At 36.9% G+C, this 20,908-nt stretch overlaps 1 long non-coding RNA gene across 1 annotated transcript; it reads right to left on the bottom strand.

Moving 5' to 3' along the window:
- Nucleotides 1-11,974: 11,974 nt before the first annotated feature.
- Nucleotides 11,975-20,161, bottom strand: LOC144448530 (uncharacterized). Its single transcript, XR_013482107.1, has 3 exons — nt 20,116-20,161; nt 19,527-19,664; nt 11,975-13,046 (listed from the first exon to the last, which is right to left on the bottom strand). It is a non-coding gene; the product is annotated as an uncharacterized LOC144448530 (long non-coding RNA).
- Nucleotides 20,162-20,908: the final 747 nt, after the last annotated feature.

The following is a 20,908-nucleotide window of genomic DNA, read 5'->3' as shown; positions in this document are numbered from 1 at the left end:
CTCAATCAAGTGAAATGTGAGGTCAAAGTATTGTAATACGGCCAAATTGCACCAATTAGTCAAATCACACTACTAATTAGGTCAAATTGCATCAACGGGGTCAAATATGAGGTCAAAGTGCTGCAATACGGTCAAATTGCACCAATTAGTCAAATCACACTACTAAGGTCAAATTGCATCAACGGGGTCAAATATAAGGTCAAAGTACTGCAATACGGTCAAATTGCACGAATAAGGTCAACGTATACTATTTATTTTTAATTATTATGAAATTATGCCAATTAGGTCAAATTACACCAATAAAGTCAAATTGCCCAAATTCCTTCAATAAGGTGAATTACATCAATAAGGTCCAAAGTAGTGATATGGTTACATTGCACCAATAAGGTCACATTTCACTATTTAATTTAAATTATTGTAATACGGTCGTTACCCTAATAAGTGAAATTACACTACACGGGTCAAATTATATCAATAACATGAAATTACTGTAATGAGGTAAAGAAATTGCACCAATTAATGTCAAATTACTGCAATAAGGTCCATTTGCACTATGTCAGTCAAATTGCACAAATATGGTCAAATTACTACAATCAGGTTATATTACACACTACTAAGGTCAAATTACCCTAATAAGTTCACGTGACACCTTTGAGGTCAGATTAGTACAAATGTGGGTCGAATTACGAACTAACGTGAAGGGATCAATGTTTTCGGTAATTACTTTTGTTTAAACATCTACGATCCATAGATATTGCCATGGTTACCAGTTAATTACTTGCATATAAAAGTGATCGTATGTGTCGATCTGCTATGAATGCTAAGAAGATGAAAGCTCCTTGTAGGGAATTGAATATGATAACGAACGCACTAAATATTGCATTATCCAAAAAGCTTTCGGCCAAGGCAAAGAACCAAGAAAGTCCAATCACAATTGATAACTTAACGCAAATAGTAAGTTGTTTTTTCCATCCATGAACACTACCCCCTATTGCTACGCTTGACGAATTCCTGACTGATTTCAAGACAAGAACGCCACAGATTGTGTTAAACACAAGGATAACAGCGATTGGGGCAATGAAAAATGATATCAGTGCATCTCGGTTACGAATCCAGCAGATGTTGTCGGCACCATACCCTATAGTCAGACCAGTGCATTCACAGAGATCAAGTGTGGCTAGCACACCTACAACAACTGCAGGTAGAACCCAACCACAGACACAGTATGCCATGTATATCTTCATCCCTTGATACACCGTTACAGAGCCATTACTGATGGCAGTAAATGTGCGACACATGTCAAACATCACTATAGCCATCCAAACGAAGCCAGTCAACCAAGAATAATGCAGCAACGCTGCCAAAGGAAAACAAAGCTGTGGAAATTCATTCAGTCCCATTCCTGACAGGAATAAGCCCAGTGCTAATAACTTAGATATCACCAGATGTAACATAACTTTAGCAGGGAAACTGTGTAGTGTTTTGTTGACACTGTACACTATTATATGTGCACTTAGAGACAATACAGACAATGCAGAACAAGCTATATTTAACCATATTAACCACTGGCCAAGTTTAGGGGGAGAACTAAACAGCAGATCTGACATGCAAATAAAAAACCCCCCTTCAGAAATGATGAAAGATTTTACCTTGACTTCGAAATCGTTAGAACGAAAAACAAGTATACCTTCCTCAATATCATAATTTGTTATATTCAACCATAATATATCCGATAATGCACATGGCAACGAATTGTTCTTTAAAGTTATGTTTTCCGTGTTAGAACAATTCTGCAGAGGAACTCGACTCGTTCCGTTAGAGCCAAGGGTATTGTTAAACATAGGCATGGCATCTACAGTATTGTGTGTATGAGGTGTTCCGGGGAGGTGCATGCATGTCATAAGAAAAGGATCATATATGGAGTTCTCTGGACAGGATACATTCCCAGTTTTTTCGGACTCGGAATGATGAAATTGGGGATGTAAATCAATTTGTTCAAAACTGGGCATATCAAACAATATTGTGAGACCATAGGTTACTCGCCCTATAGATACTTCAATCGTTGCTCCGCAGTACCTTGCATTCAACCCATTACAAGTTGCACAATTTGCATTTTTGAAATTGATGGCATTCCTTTTGCCAACCGAAACAAGGGACGTGTATGACTGACAATGCCGTGTTGCATTTGCAAACTCTTCATCACTTTGGTAAAGAGAACGTTGACATTGTTCAACATAGGTCTTGTGGCACATCCTTTTAATGGCGGTTGAATTGTCTCTTTCTACAGCTTTAATGTAACATAACTTGTCATCAAAGGTCGTGTTCATAAACTCGAGGAGTTGCCAAACGTTCAAACTCTCGTCGTAAGTTTGAAATGACTTCGATTCACAAAACCATTCAGCCTTCCATGTCACTATTTCGGATAAGTGTATTCCATTGCACACTGTACAGAATATATTACGGAAAACTGTCCCATCAGGTGCAGTCACTGGTATAACTCTCAGGGACGTTTCTGTGGAGCAAGAAAACCAGATTATAAGCACCTGATCTGCTCGTTTAATGTTGGCACAATTATTTTGTAATTGCCTGCTTGTCTCTCTGACATATTCATATCCGGAAAAGTGCTATTCATATCATGGGAACTAAATTTCAGGTTGGAATGAGAAAAGAACTTTGCTATGATTTTCTGGAAAAAAAAACAATGTATAATTGAAAGTGTCACTAACATTTACATACACGATTATTTTTTTTACCATATTTAACCGACTAACAGACCCATTCGTTTTGTAGGATTGTACATGAAAAACAATAAAAATGGCCACCCGAAGGACAACAAAGCATTGTTTCTGGTCAGGACACTCTTATGGTAAACCGTTTTTGTCAAAAAGTTTTATTCTTATTTTAGCAATAGCATTTTATATTTTTTCCGATACACAAACTAATTTTTAACCGTTTATGTGTAGTTTGTCGAAGGAATCCATACTTTTTCTCATGTTAACATTATTTAACTCAAACAAGTTGAGATTATTGTCGTTGTACATGCTTTATTTTAATTTATTTTTCGTCAAACTAGAATATTTTTGAAGGATTACATATAAGTGAAAAGTCCAAATTTGTTAAAGTTATTTTTTTTTTAAATTTTGAAACAGTGTTTGGAAATTTTTCGAAAAAAATTAATATCGGATCGTGGTCCGTAAAAAAATGTATTTCTTCGGACCACAAGATTTTTATAGCAGAGGTGTATAGTAAGTATAATGAATGACTCCCGGTAGGCGTAACACGTTGTCGCTGTACTTGTCACCTGCATGGGCCAGTCAAATGTCCATGCAAGTGCAACGTACAGCGACCAAAGTGTTAGGCCTACCGAAGTCAGTTACTCCACACCCTGCTATGGAAATCGAGTGGTCCGAAGAAACACAATTTTTTTTTCGGACCATGATTCGAAAATAATTATTTCCAAAAACTTAAAACAAAAATATTTTCACTTTCAATTATATATAATTCTTAAAAGAATTCTGGTTTGACGAAAACGAAATCAACACGATGGTATGGATTCCATCATTACACATAACTAGTTAAAATTAGTTTGTTATAACTCCCGACAAATATAAAATACTACAGCTAAAATAAGAATAATACTTTTGGCCCGAACGGCTTGCCATACATTTTGCCTAAAGTGGTGTGACGACGCGATTTTTAAAAATATTAATTTATTCTCAACAAACCTGTCACTCAGTCTTCTATTATAGTAGTTAATGTTCTTTTTAGTTAGTATTTCAAAGCAAGTGTGTGTGCGGTTGTGGGTGGGGGGGGGGGGGGGTGGTGGTGGTTATTTTTGTGTTCTCCCCGGATCTGCAGACTGCACGGGCTGGACAAACACGACAAAAAAGCGAGGCGAGGGTATTTAAGTGATGCACCCATTGACCAGACAAAAATCTGGGTTGTGGTTTGTTGTTTTTTTTTTTTTTTTTTTTTTTTTTTTTTTTTGGGGGGGGGGGGGTCTAACACACATTGTAGTGTGTTGTCTTAGTTATTTTGTAATTAAAACCAATTTCCTTTTTTCTAATTACTTTTTTTCATAGCAACTATGGGTCAGTCAGTTGATTTAAAAAAGAATTTTTGAAAAAAAGATCGTCTTCTTCATGTTTCTCCATCTCTCCTTTTCTCAGCTTCTCTACACAATTCGCAATTGTTCTCCTTTACTTGAATAACTTCCGTCATGAATTAAATGCTTTGTTTGAGAATAAGCGTCGTAGCCACCGTCACGACTGTAGATGACGTCGACAGTCCAGACATTTGATTATTCTTGACATAGAGCTCACTTACCCTCAAAATATTAGGGGCGGGCGAATATAATGTTTTTTTATTTTGTAATGAGAAACAGGAAAAAGATAAGGTCACCGTATAGAGAACATATTTAAGTTGTGTTATACACTAAATATTCAATAAAATCACCTGCTCTCATTCATAAATGATACTAAAATAGTGGCTACGTATATGTATAAAAGAATACGTTCTGATACTAGTTTAAGCTTAGGCAAAATATTAAAAAATGTTTGTTTCGGATAACGTGACTTCAGAAGATAGGGTAGGTTCCTCGGAATTGTATTTCATTTTACTTTCAATTTTTTTAATTACTTCAACTCCAAGATAAGATACTCCTCGCTCACAATACGTCCGTGAGAGTTTGAAGAGGTGTTAAAGAAGTAAATGAAGACCAGTATGAGTTAAGACGAACGTCTTAATTATGCCTGTACTGTTATAGTCTAAACAGATATGGTTTTCTCAGGAAAACGATTTAAGAAAACGATATTCCAATTTCCGAAAAAGATTTTAATAGGAAAATTGTATTTTTCAGAACATTCATTTCGTAAAGGATTTTTCCCCAGAAATGTCCTATTCTGGCAAAAAGTAGTTTCATGTATTTTGATGACAATAATTAGAATACAATTTCAATGATTTCCCATAGTAATATGACAAGATTTCTAACATAATGAAGGTTACTTTTTCCCTATAAGGCTTATGCAAATTTGCTGTGGAATTTATGTTTCTTGATTTTTAACTTGGAAGCATTCATTAATTGGCTTAACCTTGCAGACAAATTCTTATTAGGTTTGGCGTTGCCCTGCAGGAAATGTACAGCAAGGATGGGTTTCACACTTGCAAGATTTTTTTGCAGGGATGCGTTTGTTTCCTTGCCAAACATTTCTTGCAGGGATGGGTGACACCCTTGCAAGAATTGATTTTACTAGGATGGGTTTTTCCCCTGCCAAAAAATTCTTGCAGGTTTGGCGTTGCCCTGTAGGAAATTCTTTGCAGGGATGGGTGACACTCTTGCAAGAATTTATTTTACTACGATGGGTTTGTTCCCCTCCCACAAATGTCTTTCAGGTTTGGCTTTGCCCTGCAGGACATTCTGTGCATGGATAGGTGACACCCTTGCAAGAATTGTTTTAATAGGATGGGTTTGTTGTTTTATATATATGACTTGTTTTATACAAATATGGGAAAATCCAAAAATGATGTGTTTTATCGACATTTGTAGCAAGAATAATGTACTTTTAAAGAAGAAACACAAAAGACATACAATTTGTAATAATAATTATTGTTTAGAAACCATATTTGAATATTTCATTCTTTTAGCGTGACATTTTGAAGTATGGCCCCGCAAATTCCAGCGTTTTCTATATAATTTTGACTGGTACAGAACATGCTAATAACTAAATTTAACCCTGTGAAAATAATTAGAGTCTTGTTCAGACTTATTTTGTTTAATTATATTTATAGACATAGTAGTTCTTGTGAGATGTGGAAAAAGTAATGTTTTTGTTATAAAATATCAATGAAGAGAAAGTAGATAATGAGGGAAAGAAAAATTATGGCGATCAATGTTTATTAGGATAGTATTCAATTAATTCTCATGTTTTCGGAAATTTGAAAATTGTTTTCTGATTATTTTTTTTAAGTGACTACAGTTGAGGTAAAGGCATGAAGGTGTACACGGAAATAGAAGTAAATTGTTACCATTTTAGTTTCTTGCATGCAAAAAATAGTTTAGGGTTCGGGGATTTAAACTGCGGTCGGTATTCGGTTATCAGAAACACACTCTTTTGTATCTATTTTTGGCGCTTAAGTTTTATAGATAAGAATGTACAAAATGAGTTCCATTGATAATAAGTCAATCAAAAATCAAAGCAAAACAGAAACAAAAAATAATTGAAGTGATTTTATGTTAACTTACGAAATCAAAGAAACCATAACAAATGTTGTGTTTTAAGTGGCCATATGAGGATTGTGATTTTATTTTAGATTATTAATCTCTAAAATAATTTTATCCTGGTATCCTGGCTTGGTATATCATGTTCAACATTGGTTTTTCAAGGAGGAAATCACGATAAAATTGTTTTGTAGATTAAAAGTGTAAAATAAATACCCTATCCTCGATATCCATATGGCCATTTCAAGGTAATTTTTATACGCTGCAACACTGCCATATCGTTAACATTTAAACATTTAAAAAGAGAAATAAAAGTGATGGGTTCTGTAACGCTGGGTATGATAAAGAAGTAAAATATTGATTTGTTACTAAACCCACCTCCATCTTCAATAGGGGCGACACACAAATCATAGATGTACACGTCATGCCAGTCAGCTGGACAGCTTTGCCTCATTAATATACTGCCTTCCGTTGTATATACACATACATGGAAATCATCTTCGTCCCTTTCACCAGCATGAGAAGGGGATGAGGTTGTCATGGCAACCCCGCATACATCCATGTAGTCAAAACAGCAGTCATCAAGCTGTAAACACAGCGGATCGCAGTGGCAGCTTAATTTATCATCACCCTGGAATACAGTCCCGTTACACATTGGCTGTCCAGATGCCGTGATACACGAGTCTATTCGACGATGTGTTGCCTCATCAATACAAATACCAAGTGCATTTGTTTCATCGTGAAAAGCAACAGCAGCAGCCGATAGTAAATACATGGCGACGATTACAGTGAAACACAACATGTTTGGTGAAATTCTACGGATCAATATCTGTAAATAGGATAAAGAAATTCAAATTAGATATGCTTAGCTATAGTAGGGATACCTTAGGCTGGTGTAATTTGCCCTTTGTTATAATAATCATAAATGGATGTTAGGCCCTCGTCACTTGTTTGTTTGTGACTAAATGACAATATCACGAGAATATTGTTATCAAATGGCATGATGCCATGATGGCAGTTTTTGTGTGGGCTTCTCCTGTGGTAATAGCAGACACAGGGTGAGCTGTGAGAGCTGTCCCGTGCATTTCCTGCCTCCTTTGCACTTATCTGACTGCGATCATTACCTTACATCGACTTGATGTATGATTAGAGAGTCGAGGGGACGCTTGTGATCATTCTAAAACACCTGTACCCTGGCCCGTTCGTATGCGTTGGATCTTTGTCTTCCGACTGTGTGGTTGTGAAACCTCAGCATCGTACAGGCTTGGCCAAATCACAAAATCATCAATAATGATAATATGCGTTGCCAGAAACATGTACAAAATATATAAACTTATCTATATAAACTTATCTACAACTGTACACAGTATAACAATTTACAAATTAATGTAGTGAGTCTAACGTAGATAACTAAACAATCAAGTAAACCAAATTTCGGGCTGTAGGTCCCAATGAAGTTTTCATTATCATTTATGCAACGTGTTTGTGTCAGACTGATATACTGGATATTTAGGTGTTGTTCGCCAATATGTTTCTTCGTTCAGCCAAGGAAAATACGAGTGACCTAAGGGGGGGGGGGCTTTGTCACTACTCGTCTAGCGACTTGTACTGACAACCCTTAGGTCAATCGCAAGAGTATGAATAACATAATTATATCAGGTCCAGTAACATCAGTGCAAAATCAGGGGGAATGTAATAGTAATTTTGAAAGTTTTGTCTCATATTTCTAACACAGCAGAACCAGTGGTGTAGACACGAATTCTTGTGACATAGACGCGCGTTGTCATGACAACGACCAGAATATATGTTCCAAATTTTCCGTTAACTTGGCGTGTGCATGGTATAATGATGGGTGTTTCTCAGAGAAATTGAAAGTATAGTGATGACTAAACAATATATAAGTTAATTAGAAGGTAGTGTTTCGACTGCAATGTGAAGGTGGGTCTATTACTAAGTTTTTCAGTGGACCAGAGAGAAATGTTGCAATCTATGGTTACTACGTATTTGATTATGTGTTAGTATAAGGAGAGGTTAGAAAAATTATATCCATAACTTTTTACGTAACTTATTTCATCCTTTATTTTATTAGCATTTGGTATTTGATGTGCCACTTAAACGAAATGTAACTTAGTAATGGGAGGTGGAGGTGGTGGGGGGGGGGATGTTGTACTTCACGTTCTTAGGTATTAAAGATACTTTGTGAATAATGTCGTGTCCTGTCATAATAGTATGTGACTTAAGGTTTCTAGTTTGAGCAGTTTTTGTCCGTCGTGAATTCAAGTCTATAAACATAATATATTTTGTTGCCAACGTCAACTTTCTTGAAGCTTCCCGCCCATTACCATTGTAACATGCACGCTTCAGTACTAAGACTAAAGGTTGTTTTTCTTTCTAGGAGCGCTGGCTACACAACTCTCTCATTACTCTTTTATAATATACTAACTCGCTATAAATTGATTATTTCAAAAAATGAATATCGAGATATTGTTAGAGATTGTTCCACGTATAGACATGTTTTTAAAACTGACAGTTTACCACAGAGAAGGTGTAAAACTAAAAACTAAATTTCAATCGAGGCAGCGCATCCACCGTTGTCAATCTTTTACGAGTAAGTTGATGTACAGTTCACTGTGCCGGCGAACAAGTTTGAAACCACTCGAATTCTTAATAAATGAATCTCGTTATCTAGGAGTGTTTGAAAAATGGAACGAGACGAATAGGTACATATCGTGGGTAAAACAATATATGTGACTAATAGACTGCATGTCATCTCACAAATGTAGATTTTATGAAAGTCTTTGTAAATTAAAATTTGACGATGAAATTATCAATAAGGCCTAGCAAAAAAATTATATATATCACATGTGAATGTCTAGTTCAGGTAGTTATGTTTCCGTTGTTTTCCGTATGGCCTCTGTGTTATTGTTTCTTCTCATAGGATGTACAGCTAATACAGATTGGAAGAAAAGTTTTATATTGTCTTATAAGTTAATGTCAGTTATTTCTTGCGAGACGTCACAATTTTCGCGATTTTATTATTTATTTCTCGAGAATACGTAACAAAAGTTTAGGGTGGGCGTGAAAAATTAGGTGTGGTCGGATAACCCGGAACCGAACAATTTTTTATAGGCCTAATATTGATTTACCAAAACAAGAAAGCCTTCGATGGTGTATTTTGTCAATTTTCTTAACGTGGCTTTCGGTCGTCCTTACAATATACGTTGTTAGAGTAACGGTGTGATAAGACATTGTAACATTATAATCAAAAAGAAATTGAGAATTAAAAAAAAATATTTTTCTTTAAGATTAATTTCGTTTTCGTCGCAAACTGTACTACTTTTACAAAACAAATAGAGTGTTACATCACATATAAGAAATATCGAATTAAGTCAGAGATATGTTTTCACTCACCAATAGATGGAAAACTAGAAATGCGTCAGCACTGCAGTCTTCAGATGTAGTTTGACTGTTCATGTATCTAGAGGAAGATATATCATGTCATGCAATTTATCTGAGACACCTCTCATCCGCTCCACCAATTACTGTCTTTCAATACCAACTGGGTAGTTTGATTGACAGCTCATCAGAATGTTTGTTTGACATACATACATACATACATACATACATATATACACACATACATACATACATACATACATACATAGCAATACATATGGAACTTGTAAGTCAGTCCGTATAAATAGATGTAAAATCCGACGTTTCGAATAAAGATTCTTTTTCAAAAGAAAGACATACATACATACATACATACATACATACATACACACATACATACACACATACATACATACATACATACATACATACATACATACATACATACATACATACACACACATATATACATACATAAGGTTGTACAAAAGATCTTCATTAAATTCTAAGTAGGTAAATTGTTTTAATATCTGTATTAATAAGGTGAATGTATTAATTTTATCATTTGGGAAAAGTGATCATACCTGTTTGGACGCATGCATGTATGCGGACGGACGGACGGTCAGACACACAAACAGACAGACAGACAGACAGACAGACACACACACAGACAGACAGACAGACAGACAGACAGACAGACAGACAGACAGACAGAGACGGAAAGACACAGACAACTGTACAAAATGGATAACTTAGGTCATGAATAATTCTAATTATTATTTAGATTTTTTATTTAATGAGATTAATGCATATATATTTGTCTACGTTTGGCGTATCCCACATTTCTATGTACTGTTTGTTGTCATGGTTGTACGGAGTAAACACTGCACCAAATGCTGCATATTCAGTACTATGCGAACAAGCATATGTCAGCAATACTTTATGTATGCCAGAAGTATGCTGAAATATTCTTATATCTCTGTATGCTTACGTATGCCAGTGTGAATATTACGGAATATTTCGGAATATTACATATGCGTAGTATTTTAAAGTGAATATGTTGGGTAAATTGACATACATATTCATTCTCATATTCCCTAAAGTATTTTGCAAAGAATATTTAGGCAAACCCAATATGGAAGCCTGAATACGCTGGAATAGTATTATGAATAAGAATATGTTTGTATAACTCATACATATTCTTGTTCGGGATATTTATGTGTGGGAGTGCAAACATTCATGAGTATATGTCCCCTGTTACGAACAATATGTCCAGACGTATTATTAATAAGAATATGTCATTTATGACTCATGCACATTCTTGTTCGAGAAGATCATACTGACATTCATATGTGTGTATGTAACAGAGAATACCTATTACATATCCGATATGATACTCTGAACATTGCAGAATTTGTATTGAATCAAATATAGGTATAAAAACTAATTGGCTCATATACCTCACCAGTTTTTTCATAGGTCACGTGTAGCATTACATCACATTATTGTCCGGATTGTCTAAGGTTTTTGGTAATGGCAACCACTTAAAGCGAACACATTTGTGTTGGTTGTCCAAGTGGCAACTGTGTATACAGTCTCGGTTACTAAGACTATCCACCACCAGTCTACCCCGGCCAACAAGCGATCCATCAGTGGTGAGCTGAATAGCCGAGAGTAAGTGGAAAACAAAAATGAATTCAAATGAAATGATCGCAATTATTTTTCTTATAAACAGCGCCACCAACGACTGTATGATAACATCCCAAAGAAATTCAATGAAATCAAGAAAACATTTCTCCTAGTGTAGCGCCCTCTAGTAATGACTTCAGAAAATAATGTTAGTCCCCTTTCCACATGTTCATTTTTTTATCTTTTAAAATGGACATTTGGTGTCAATATAAGTGATGATTTACGCCATATAGTCCACATTTACCAGACAGCGTCACTCTACGGACACGATCCCAATAGATATTGAGTGCATCACTGTACCTACATGCATACGACCACGAATAGAACTCACGTTATTTTGAAAAAACGATTTCCTGATGAATGTTACACACAAAAAAGTAGACTGTAAGATACGTCGTGACGTTCTGCCCTTACCGACCTCCTCTCAAGGAGGGTTTGGCCGATGTGTGAGGGCGTCCCGTCACGGCGTACCTTACAGACTAACAAAAAAGCTGTCGACATAACAAACAGAAGTAGACTGGAAGTATAGGATACAAGTAAAAACAGAAGCATTGTTTTGATTACTTATTTAATACTTGCATTCTCTATACTGCAACCTGTGAGATAAAAGAAATTAACGGGAATGCTGAACTCATGCAAGCGCGACATTGCACAAAATTTCATGACCGGATTATCGATAAAGGTAAAATATTTACGATGGTTACAGAAAATCTTGTCGGGAAATACCCTCTATCTTCTGTGTAGTCTAAGTTTTTAACAATATTAGATTTTTAGATGATACTATCGGATAAAAACTCTTTGTCGTGGAAGGCCAGACCTCAACCTCAAATCTGTGTAAGTCATTCAAAGGGTTCGATTTTTAGACGATACTGTCGAATAAAAACGCTTTGTCGGTCGGGAAAAGCCCGCCCTCATCTGAGTAGTCAGTCAAAAAGATATTCAAAGTGTTAGATATTTAGCTGATATTGTCGATAATATTAGATAGAAACGCTTCGTTGTGGGAAGCCCTCTCTCAATATCTTTAAGTTTTTTATTAAATGTCCGATTTTAGATTGTTATCATATAAAAATCTCTTTGTCGGGGAAGGCTCTCCCTAATCTTTTATTCAAAATGTTAAACTTTCAGACGAATATAGATATTATCGCAGAAAGTCAAAAAGTGCAATGTTGTAGCTTCAAATTTCGTAATTGTGTCTTTGTGAATATACAAATAGCAATGTGTATATCATTGTAAATAAAAATAGCAATGTGTTACATATATGGTTGTAACAAGGACGACATATACATTTTATTTATGACAAGCAAAACTGTTCTAATAACTCAATTTTTTTTTATAAAATGTTGACAAATCAAAGAGGAACACTAGGGCCAGGCAACAATAGTGTTCGTTTGATGGACATATTTTAGAGCAACTGTAATGGTGAAAATATAGAAATTATATCCATCTGTAACAACTATTAAGATCTATCACGAAAGTTCGTAGTGTGCATACTAACAATACACAATGTACATTGTGTGCATGACATATATAAGCCGATATTCGGTTAGCAGAATGGACGTCAATGTGATTAGCTTGTGTGTGACACAGACATTGGTTAAACAAGAGAAAATAGAGAATTCAATGTTTATTCCATCTCGTCTTCGTCGTTCATCTACACTTTGGAACTGTTGTCAAGGTCTATGACCGTTGCTTATGCATTTTCACCTAGTTCCCTTATGAGTAACATCTCCATGCTCCTCAAGGTCTATAATAAAGAGAAAACAATAAAGGGTGATTGCTAAAATGAATATGATATGTAAATAAGATGGCAATCTTTTGTATATCAAAACATTTGGTATTGACTAGTGCTTAAATTAATATGACATGTAAATAAGATGGCATTCTCTTGTTTATCAAGACATTTGGTATTGACCCGTGCTTGATATGTAAATAAGGTGGCAATCTTTTGTATATCAAGACATTTGGTATTGACCAGTTAAATATAAACTGTTTCAAGTCGAATTGAAAACCATTATGTAACGAATGGTTGTATTAGCGGAAAAGAATGTTTTTAAGCTTTTGACAATTTGAGGAGATGTGCATTGTTCTCAAATCCAGTTGTAGAACAAATGTACTTCTCTATTTTTCTCTTCAGAGTATATTTATACAAGGACTGTAGCAATGTGTTCTATCCACTGGACTGACCTTGAATGTATGTTAGCTCTCTGGAGATATATTCCGCACAGTAACATTACCCCATACATTATTAATAGAACCAAGAGATCACTACATTGAAACACACTCATACTGACAGTTAACCTATTCGTGGAGGTCACATATTTGATGCAAATTGCCACTTCAAATAACTACATATACTATGAGGTATGGTAGAATAGAACAACATTATGTGTCTGACAAATACTACCTGACACTTGGTTAAAATTGATGATGGTGATCTGTCAACAGCTTATGTCTGACACAGACACACCACAAAACCCTCTACACTTTATATCCCTATACACAGTACATATTTTACAGGTCTGAGTTGTGTGGCCAAACTATTAGAGATTGCTGACCCTCACACCACAAAACCCTCTTTACTTTTATCCCTACACAGTACATATTTAAAAGGTCTGAGTTGTGTGGCCATCCTCATAGAGATTGCTGACCGTCACACCACAGTACCGCTACACTAAATTATCCCTACACAGTACATATTTAAATGTTCTGAGTTGTGTGGCCAAACTATTAGAGATTGCTGACCCTCACACCACAAAACCCTCTTTACTTTTTATCCCTTCGCAGTACATATTTAAAAGGTCTGAGTTGTGTGGCCATCCTCATAGAGATTGTTGACCCTCACACCACAGTACCTCTACACTAAATTATTCCTACACATTACATATTTTACAGGTCTGAGTTGTGTGGCCAAACTATTAGAGATTGCTGACCCTCACACCACAAAACCCTCTTTACTTTTTATCCCTTCGCAGTACATATTTAAAAGGTCTGAGTTGTGTGGCCATCCTCATAGAGATTGTTGACCGTCACACCACAGTACCGCTACACTAAATTATCCCTACACAGTACATATTTAAATGTTCTGAGTTGTGTGGCCAAACTATTAGAGATTGCTGACCCTCACACCACAAAACCCTCTTTACTTTTTATCCCTACACAGTACATGTTTAAAAGGTGTGAGTTGTGTAGCCATCCTCATAGAGATTGCTGACCGTCACACCACAGTACCTATACACTAAATTATCCCTACACAGTACATATTTAAAAGGTCTGAGTTGTGTGGCCAAACTATTAGAGATTGCTGACCGTCACACCACAAAACCCTCTTTATTGTTTCTCCCTACACAGTGCATGTTTTAAAGTTCTGAGTTGTGTGGCCATGGCATCCTCATAGAGATTGTTGACCGTCACACCACAGTACCTCTACACTAAATTATTCCTATGCAGTACATACTTTAAAGTTCTGAGTTGTGTGGCCAAAGTATTAGAGATTGCTGACCCTCACACCACAAAACCCTCTTTACTTTTTATCCCTTCGCAGTACATATTTAAAAGTTCTGAGTTGTGTGGCCATGGCATCCTCATAGAGATTGTTGACCGTCACACCACAGTACCTCTACACTAAATTATCCCTACACAGTACATATTTAAATGTTCTGAGTTGTGTGGCCAAACTATTAGAGATTGCTGACCCTCACACCACAAAACCGTCTTTACTTTTTATCCCTTCGCAGTACATATTTAAAAGGTCTGAGTTGTGTGGCCATCCTCATAGAGATTGTTGACCGTCACACCACAGTACCTCTACACTAAATTATTCCTACACATTACATATTTTACAGGTCTGAGTTGTGTGGCCAAACTATTAGAGATTGCTGACCCTCACACCACAAAACCCTCTTTACTTTTTATCCCTACACAGTACATATTTAAAAGGTCTGAGTTGTGTGGCCATCCTCATAGAGATTGCTGACCATCACACCACAGTACCGCTACACTAAATTATCCCTACACAGTACATATTTAAATGTTCTGAGTTGTGTGGCCAAACTATTAGAGATTGCTGACCCTCACACCACAAAACCCTCTTTACTTTTTATCCCTACACAGTACATGTTTAAAAGGTGTGAGTTGTGTAGCCATCCTCATAGAGATTGCTGACCGTCACACCACAGTACCTATACACTAAATTATCCCTACACAGTACATATTTAAAAGGTCTGAGTTGTGTGGCCAAACTATTAGAGATTGCTGACCGTCACACCACAAAACCCTCTTTACTTTTTATCCCTACACAGTGCATATTTTAAAGTTGTGAGTTGTGTGGCCAAACTATTAGAGATTGCTGATATCGCGACCCTCACACCACAAAACCCTCTTTATTGTTTCTCCCTACACAGTACATGTTTTAAAGTTCTGAGTTGTGTGGCCATGGCATCCTCATAGAGATTGTTGACCGTCACACCACAGTACCTCTACACTAAATTATTCCTATGCAGTACATACTTTAAAGTTCTGAGTTGTGTGGCCAAAGTATTAGAGATTGCTGACCCTCACACCACAAAATCCTCTTTACTTTCTATCCCTACACAGTACATATTTAAAAGGTCTGAGTTGTGTGGCCAAACTATTAGAGATTGCTGACCCTCACACCACAAAACCCTCTTTATTGATTCTCCCTACACAGTACATATTTAAAAGGTCTGAGTTGTGTGGCCATCCTCACAGAGGTGTTACCTGTCTTAGATAAATGGATGGCAGTGGCAGTGATTTGTCACCAGCTTATGTCTGACACAGACTAGCTGAGACTTGGTTAAGATGGATGACATTGATTTGTCACCAGCTTATGTCTGACCCAGACTAGCTGAGACTTGGTTAAAATGGACGACAGTGATTTGTCACCAGCTTATGTCTGACACAGACTAGCTGAGACTTGGTTAAAATGGATGACAATGATTTCTCACAGCTTATGTCTGACACAGACTAGCAGGGACTTGGTTAAAATGGACGACATGCAGTGATTTGTCACCAGCTTATGTCTGACACAGACTAGCTGAGACTTGGTTAAAATGGATGACATTGATTTGTTACAGCTTTTGTCTGACACAGACTAGCTGAGACTTGGTTAAAATGGATGACAATGATTTGTCACCAGTTTATGTCTGACACAGACTAGCTGAGACTTGGTTAAAATGGATGACAGTGATTTGTCACCAGCTTATGTCTGACACAGACTAGCTGAGACTTGGTTAAAATGGATGACAATGATTTGTCACAGCTTATGTCTGACACAGACTAGCAGGGACTTGGTTAAAATGGATGACAGTGATTTGTCACCAGCTTATGTCTGACACAGACTAGCTGAGACTTGGTTAAAATGGATGCCAGTGAATTGTCACCAGCTTATGTCTGACACAGACTAGCTGAGACTTGGTTAAAATGGATGACAATGATTTGTCACAGCTTATGTCTGACACAGACTAGCAGGGACTTGGTTAAAATGGATGACAGTGATTTGTCACCAGCTTATGTCTGACACAGACTAGCTGAGACTTGGTTAAATGGATGACAGTGATTTGTCACCAGCTTATGTCTGACACAGACTAGCTAAGACTTGGTTAAATGGATGACAGTGATTTGTCACCAGCTTATGTCTGACACAGACTAGCTGAGACTTGGTTAAAGTGGATGACAGGATTTATGGCAATCGCTGCATCAAAACGAAACGAATTGAAACGAAACAAAAAATAAAAATTTAGGTGATTTTTATATGAACAGTGGCTTTCAAATATGTAATTTGTGGAATCAGTTTTTGTCTATTGTAATTCTGTTTTCCAATTAAAACAGCTACAGGGATACTAAGGGGCACAATGCAACAACCATAGTGCACACAATATACAACACAACAACCATCCTCATCACTAAACTGAAACACAATACAGACCGTTGACCCCTCAGTGAAAGTCACAGCTCGTAACCACCGTTTGCCATTTAAAACAGCTACAGGGATACAATGAGGTACAATGCAATAGCCATAGTGCACACAATATACAGCACAACAACCATCCTCATCACTAGACTGAAACACAGTACCGACCGTTGACCCCTCAGTGAAAGTCACAGCTAGTAACCACCGTTTGCCATTTAAAACAGCTACAGGGATACTATGAGGTACAATGCAACAGCCATAATGCACACAATATACAACACAACAACCATCCTCATCACTAGACTGAAACACAATACTGACCGTTGACCCCTCAGTGAAAGTCACAGCTAGTAACCACCGTTTGCCATTTAAAACAGCTACAGGGATACTATGAGGTACAATGCAACAACCATAGTGCACACAATATACAGCACAACAACCATCCTCATCACTAGACTGAAACACAGTACCGACCGTTGACCCCTCAGTGAAAGTCACAGCTAGTAACCACCGTTTGCCATTTAAAACAGCTACAGGGATACTATGAGGTACAATGCAACAACCATAATGCACACAATATACAACACAACAACCATCCTCATCACTAGACTGAAACACAGTACCGACCGTTGACCCCTCAGTGAAAGTCACAGCTAGTAACCACCGTTTGCCATTTAAAACAGCTACAGGGATACTATGAGGTACAATGGAACAGCCATAGTGCACACAATATACAGCACAACAACCATCCTCATCACTAGACTGAAACACAGTACCGACCGTTGACCCCTCAGTGAAAGTCACAGCTAGTAACCACCGTTTGCCATTTAAAACAGCTACAGGGATACTATGAGGTAAAATAGAACAGCCATAGTGCACACAATATACAGCACAACAACCATCCTCATCACTAGACTGAAACACGATACTGACCGTTGACCCCTCAGTGAAAGTCACAGCTAGTAACCACCGTTTGCCATTTAAAACAGCTACAGGGATACTATGAGGTACAATGGAACAGCCATAGTGCACACAATATACAGCACAACAACCATCCTCATCACTAGACTGAAACACAGTACCGACCGTTGACCCCTCAGTGAAAGTCACAGCTAGTAACCACCGTTTGCCATTTAAAACAGCTACAGGGATACTATGAGGTACAATGCAACAGCCATAGTGCACACAATATACAGCACAACAACCATCCTCATCACTAGACTGAAACACAGTACCGACCGTTGACCCCTCAGTGAAAGTCACAGCTAGTAACCACCGTTTGCCATTTAAAACAGCTACAGGGATACTATGAGGTACAATGGAACAGCCATAATGCACACAATATACAGCACAACAACCATCCTCATCACTAGACTGAAACACAGTACCGACCGTTGACCCCTCAGTGAAAGTCACAGCTAGTAACCACCGTTTGCCATTTAAAACAGCTACAGGGATACTATGAGGTACAATGGAACAGCCATAATGCACACAATATACAACACAACAACCATCCTCATCACTAGACTGAAACACAGTACCGACCGTTGACCCCTCAGTGAAAGTCACAGCTAGTAACCACCGTTTGCCATTTAAAACAGCTACAGGGATACTATGAGGTACAATGCAACAACCATAGTGCACACAATATACAGCACAACAACCATCCTCATCACTAGACTGAAACACAGTACCGACCGTTGACCCCTCAGTGAAAGTCACAGCTAGTAACCACCGTTTGCCATTTAAAACAGCTACAGGGATACTATGAGGTACAATGGAACAGCCATAGTGCACACAATATACAGCACAACAACCATCCTCATCACTAGACTGAAACACAATACTGACCGTTGACCCCTCAGTGAAAGTCACAGCTAGTAACCACCGTTTGCCATTTAAAACAGCTACAGGGATACTATGAGGTACAATGCAACAACCATAGTGCACACAATATACAGCACAACAACCATCCTCATCACTAGACTGAAACACAGTACCGACCGTTGACCCCTCAGTGAAAGTCACAGCTAGTAACCACCGTTTGCCATTTAAAACAGCTACAGGGATACAATGAGGTACAATGCGACAACCATAGTGCACACAATACAACCAAACAACAGAACAAAGTCACATACATTATATTCCTAATGAGTGTTTTCTGAGACACTGGGATACACTTTTTCAGTTTCTTCCTTAACAATATTCATATTAAACGCACTTTGTAACTTTTCGCCTGGGACGTTATAGTAATTGTTGGACCATGTAAATAAATAGTATTAACAGTATACAGACCATTGACCTATCTATGTAGGTCATGCAACAAAAATGGCTACAAAGATGTCCTTCGTATGACCTCGTGATGTAGTTTTATAATAATATCACGATATAGATGACCTTGCCACAGCACACATCAAGTCCTTCTGCAAAAATCTGTTTGAAAAAGTGAAAAGTATAAATCTTTTGACCTATATCTTAATTCGCTCACAAACACACATGCACACCGTAATGTATGTATATATATATATATATATATATATATATATATATATATATATATATATATATATATATATATATATATATATATATATATATATATATATATATATATATATATTGTGTATAACATACTGCATCTTTGAATTTTGAATTGTCTTCTCTTATGTGTGAGGTTCACGGACAAATGTATACGAGAAAGCTGACGATGCCTGACCGACATATGGCAATATCAGATGTATATATCAGTTGTTAATAGTTGTGTTGACATGTGAAATCATGATGCCCTTCTGTCCTGTGTATGTAATTCGAGTTGGAGAAACTGATACTGTGCATATGTATCGTATATGTATTTCTTGTCGGAAAAATGAACTTTGTCACTTACAAGGATATTCCCATTGCTGCCTCCTTTAATGAAGTTAATGTATTCCTTGACCCAGGGTTTTCACAAGGTCACATACGTCACATGCTTGTCTGGTCTGTCAGATCACGATTGCTTTGTCAGAGGTTCAGGTTGGCACCCTATAAATGATATAGTAAAAATAATACAGTGAATATTTCGTTTCAAAACATGACCTATCTATTGATTACTTGGCGGGAAATGTACACACAATTCTTTACATTAATCCTCCTTCATTACATTCTTCTAAAATTATTCGGTTGTGATTAAAATGAAAGATGACCACAAACAATGAATAGTCCTGTGGTGAATTATCTACGGTATCTTATACTCGGGGCCCTTATTCTGATGACTTAGTCCGGGTTGTTTGATAGATACATGTTTTAATGTACACGATCATGCACGTGTGTGGAGTGATGAGATACCCCTAGTCATTGGGTACAAGTTCGATTTCATTTTAGTTGCAGCTACTGTATATTTATATCAGAAATGCTTGTCATCTACCAGTGCTAATTGTCTTAGAATGACGTAGACCAAAACACGTCATGATGTATATATAATTTACACTCCTTACGCAAAGTTAATTGCCATGTCAACATTAGACCTACTGACACCTTAATTAATTAAATTATAGACTGTGGTATTTCTATACTGAACTAGACTGGGATTTAAGAAAAATGTTAAAAAGGTAAATAAAATACAAACCAAATACTAAATATTTCGAAAATTGAAAGTGGATGCACAACTCATCGTCCACATATTTTCATTTAAATACCAC

This window comes from Glandiceps talaboti, chromosome 17 (assembly GCF_964340395.1).
Source record: "Glandiceps talaboti chromosome 17, keGlaTala1.1, whole genome shotgun sequence".
NCBI lineage: Eukaryota > Metazoa > Hemichordata > Enteropneusta > Spengelidae > Glandiceps > Glandiceps talaboti.
The sequence above is the reverse complement of the archived record's forward strand: the minus strand, read 5'-3'. Positions and strand labels throughout refer to the sequence as shown.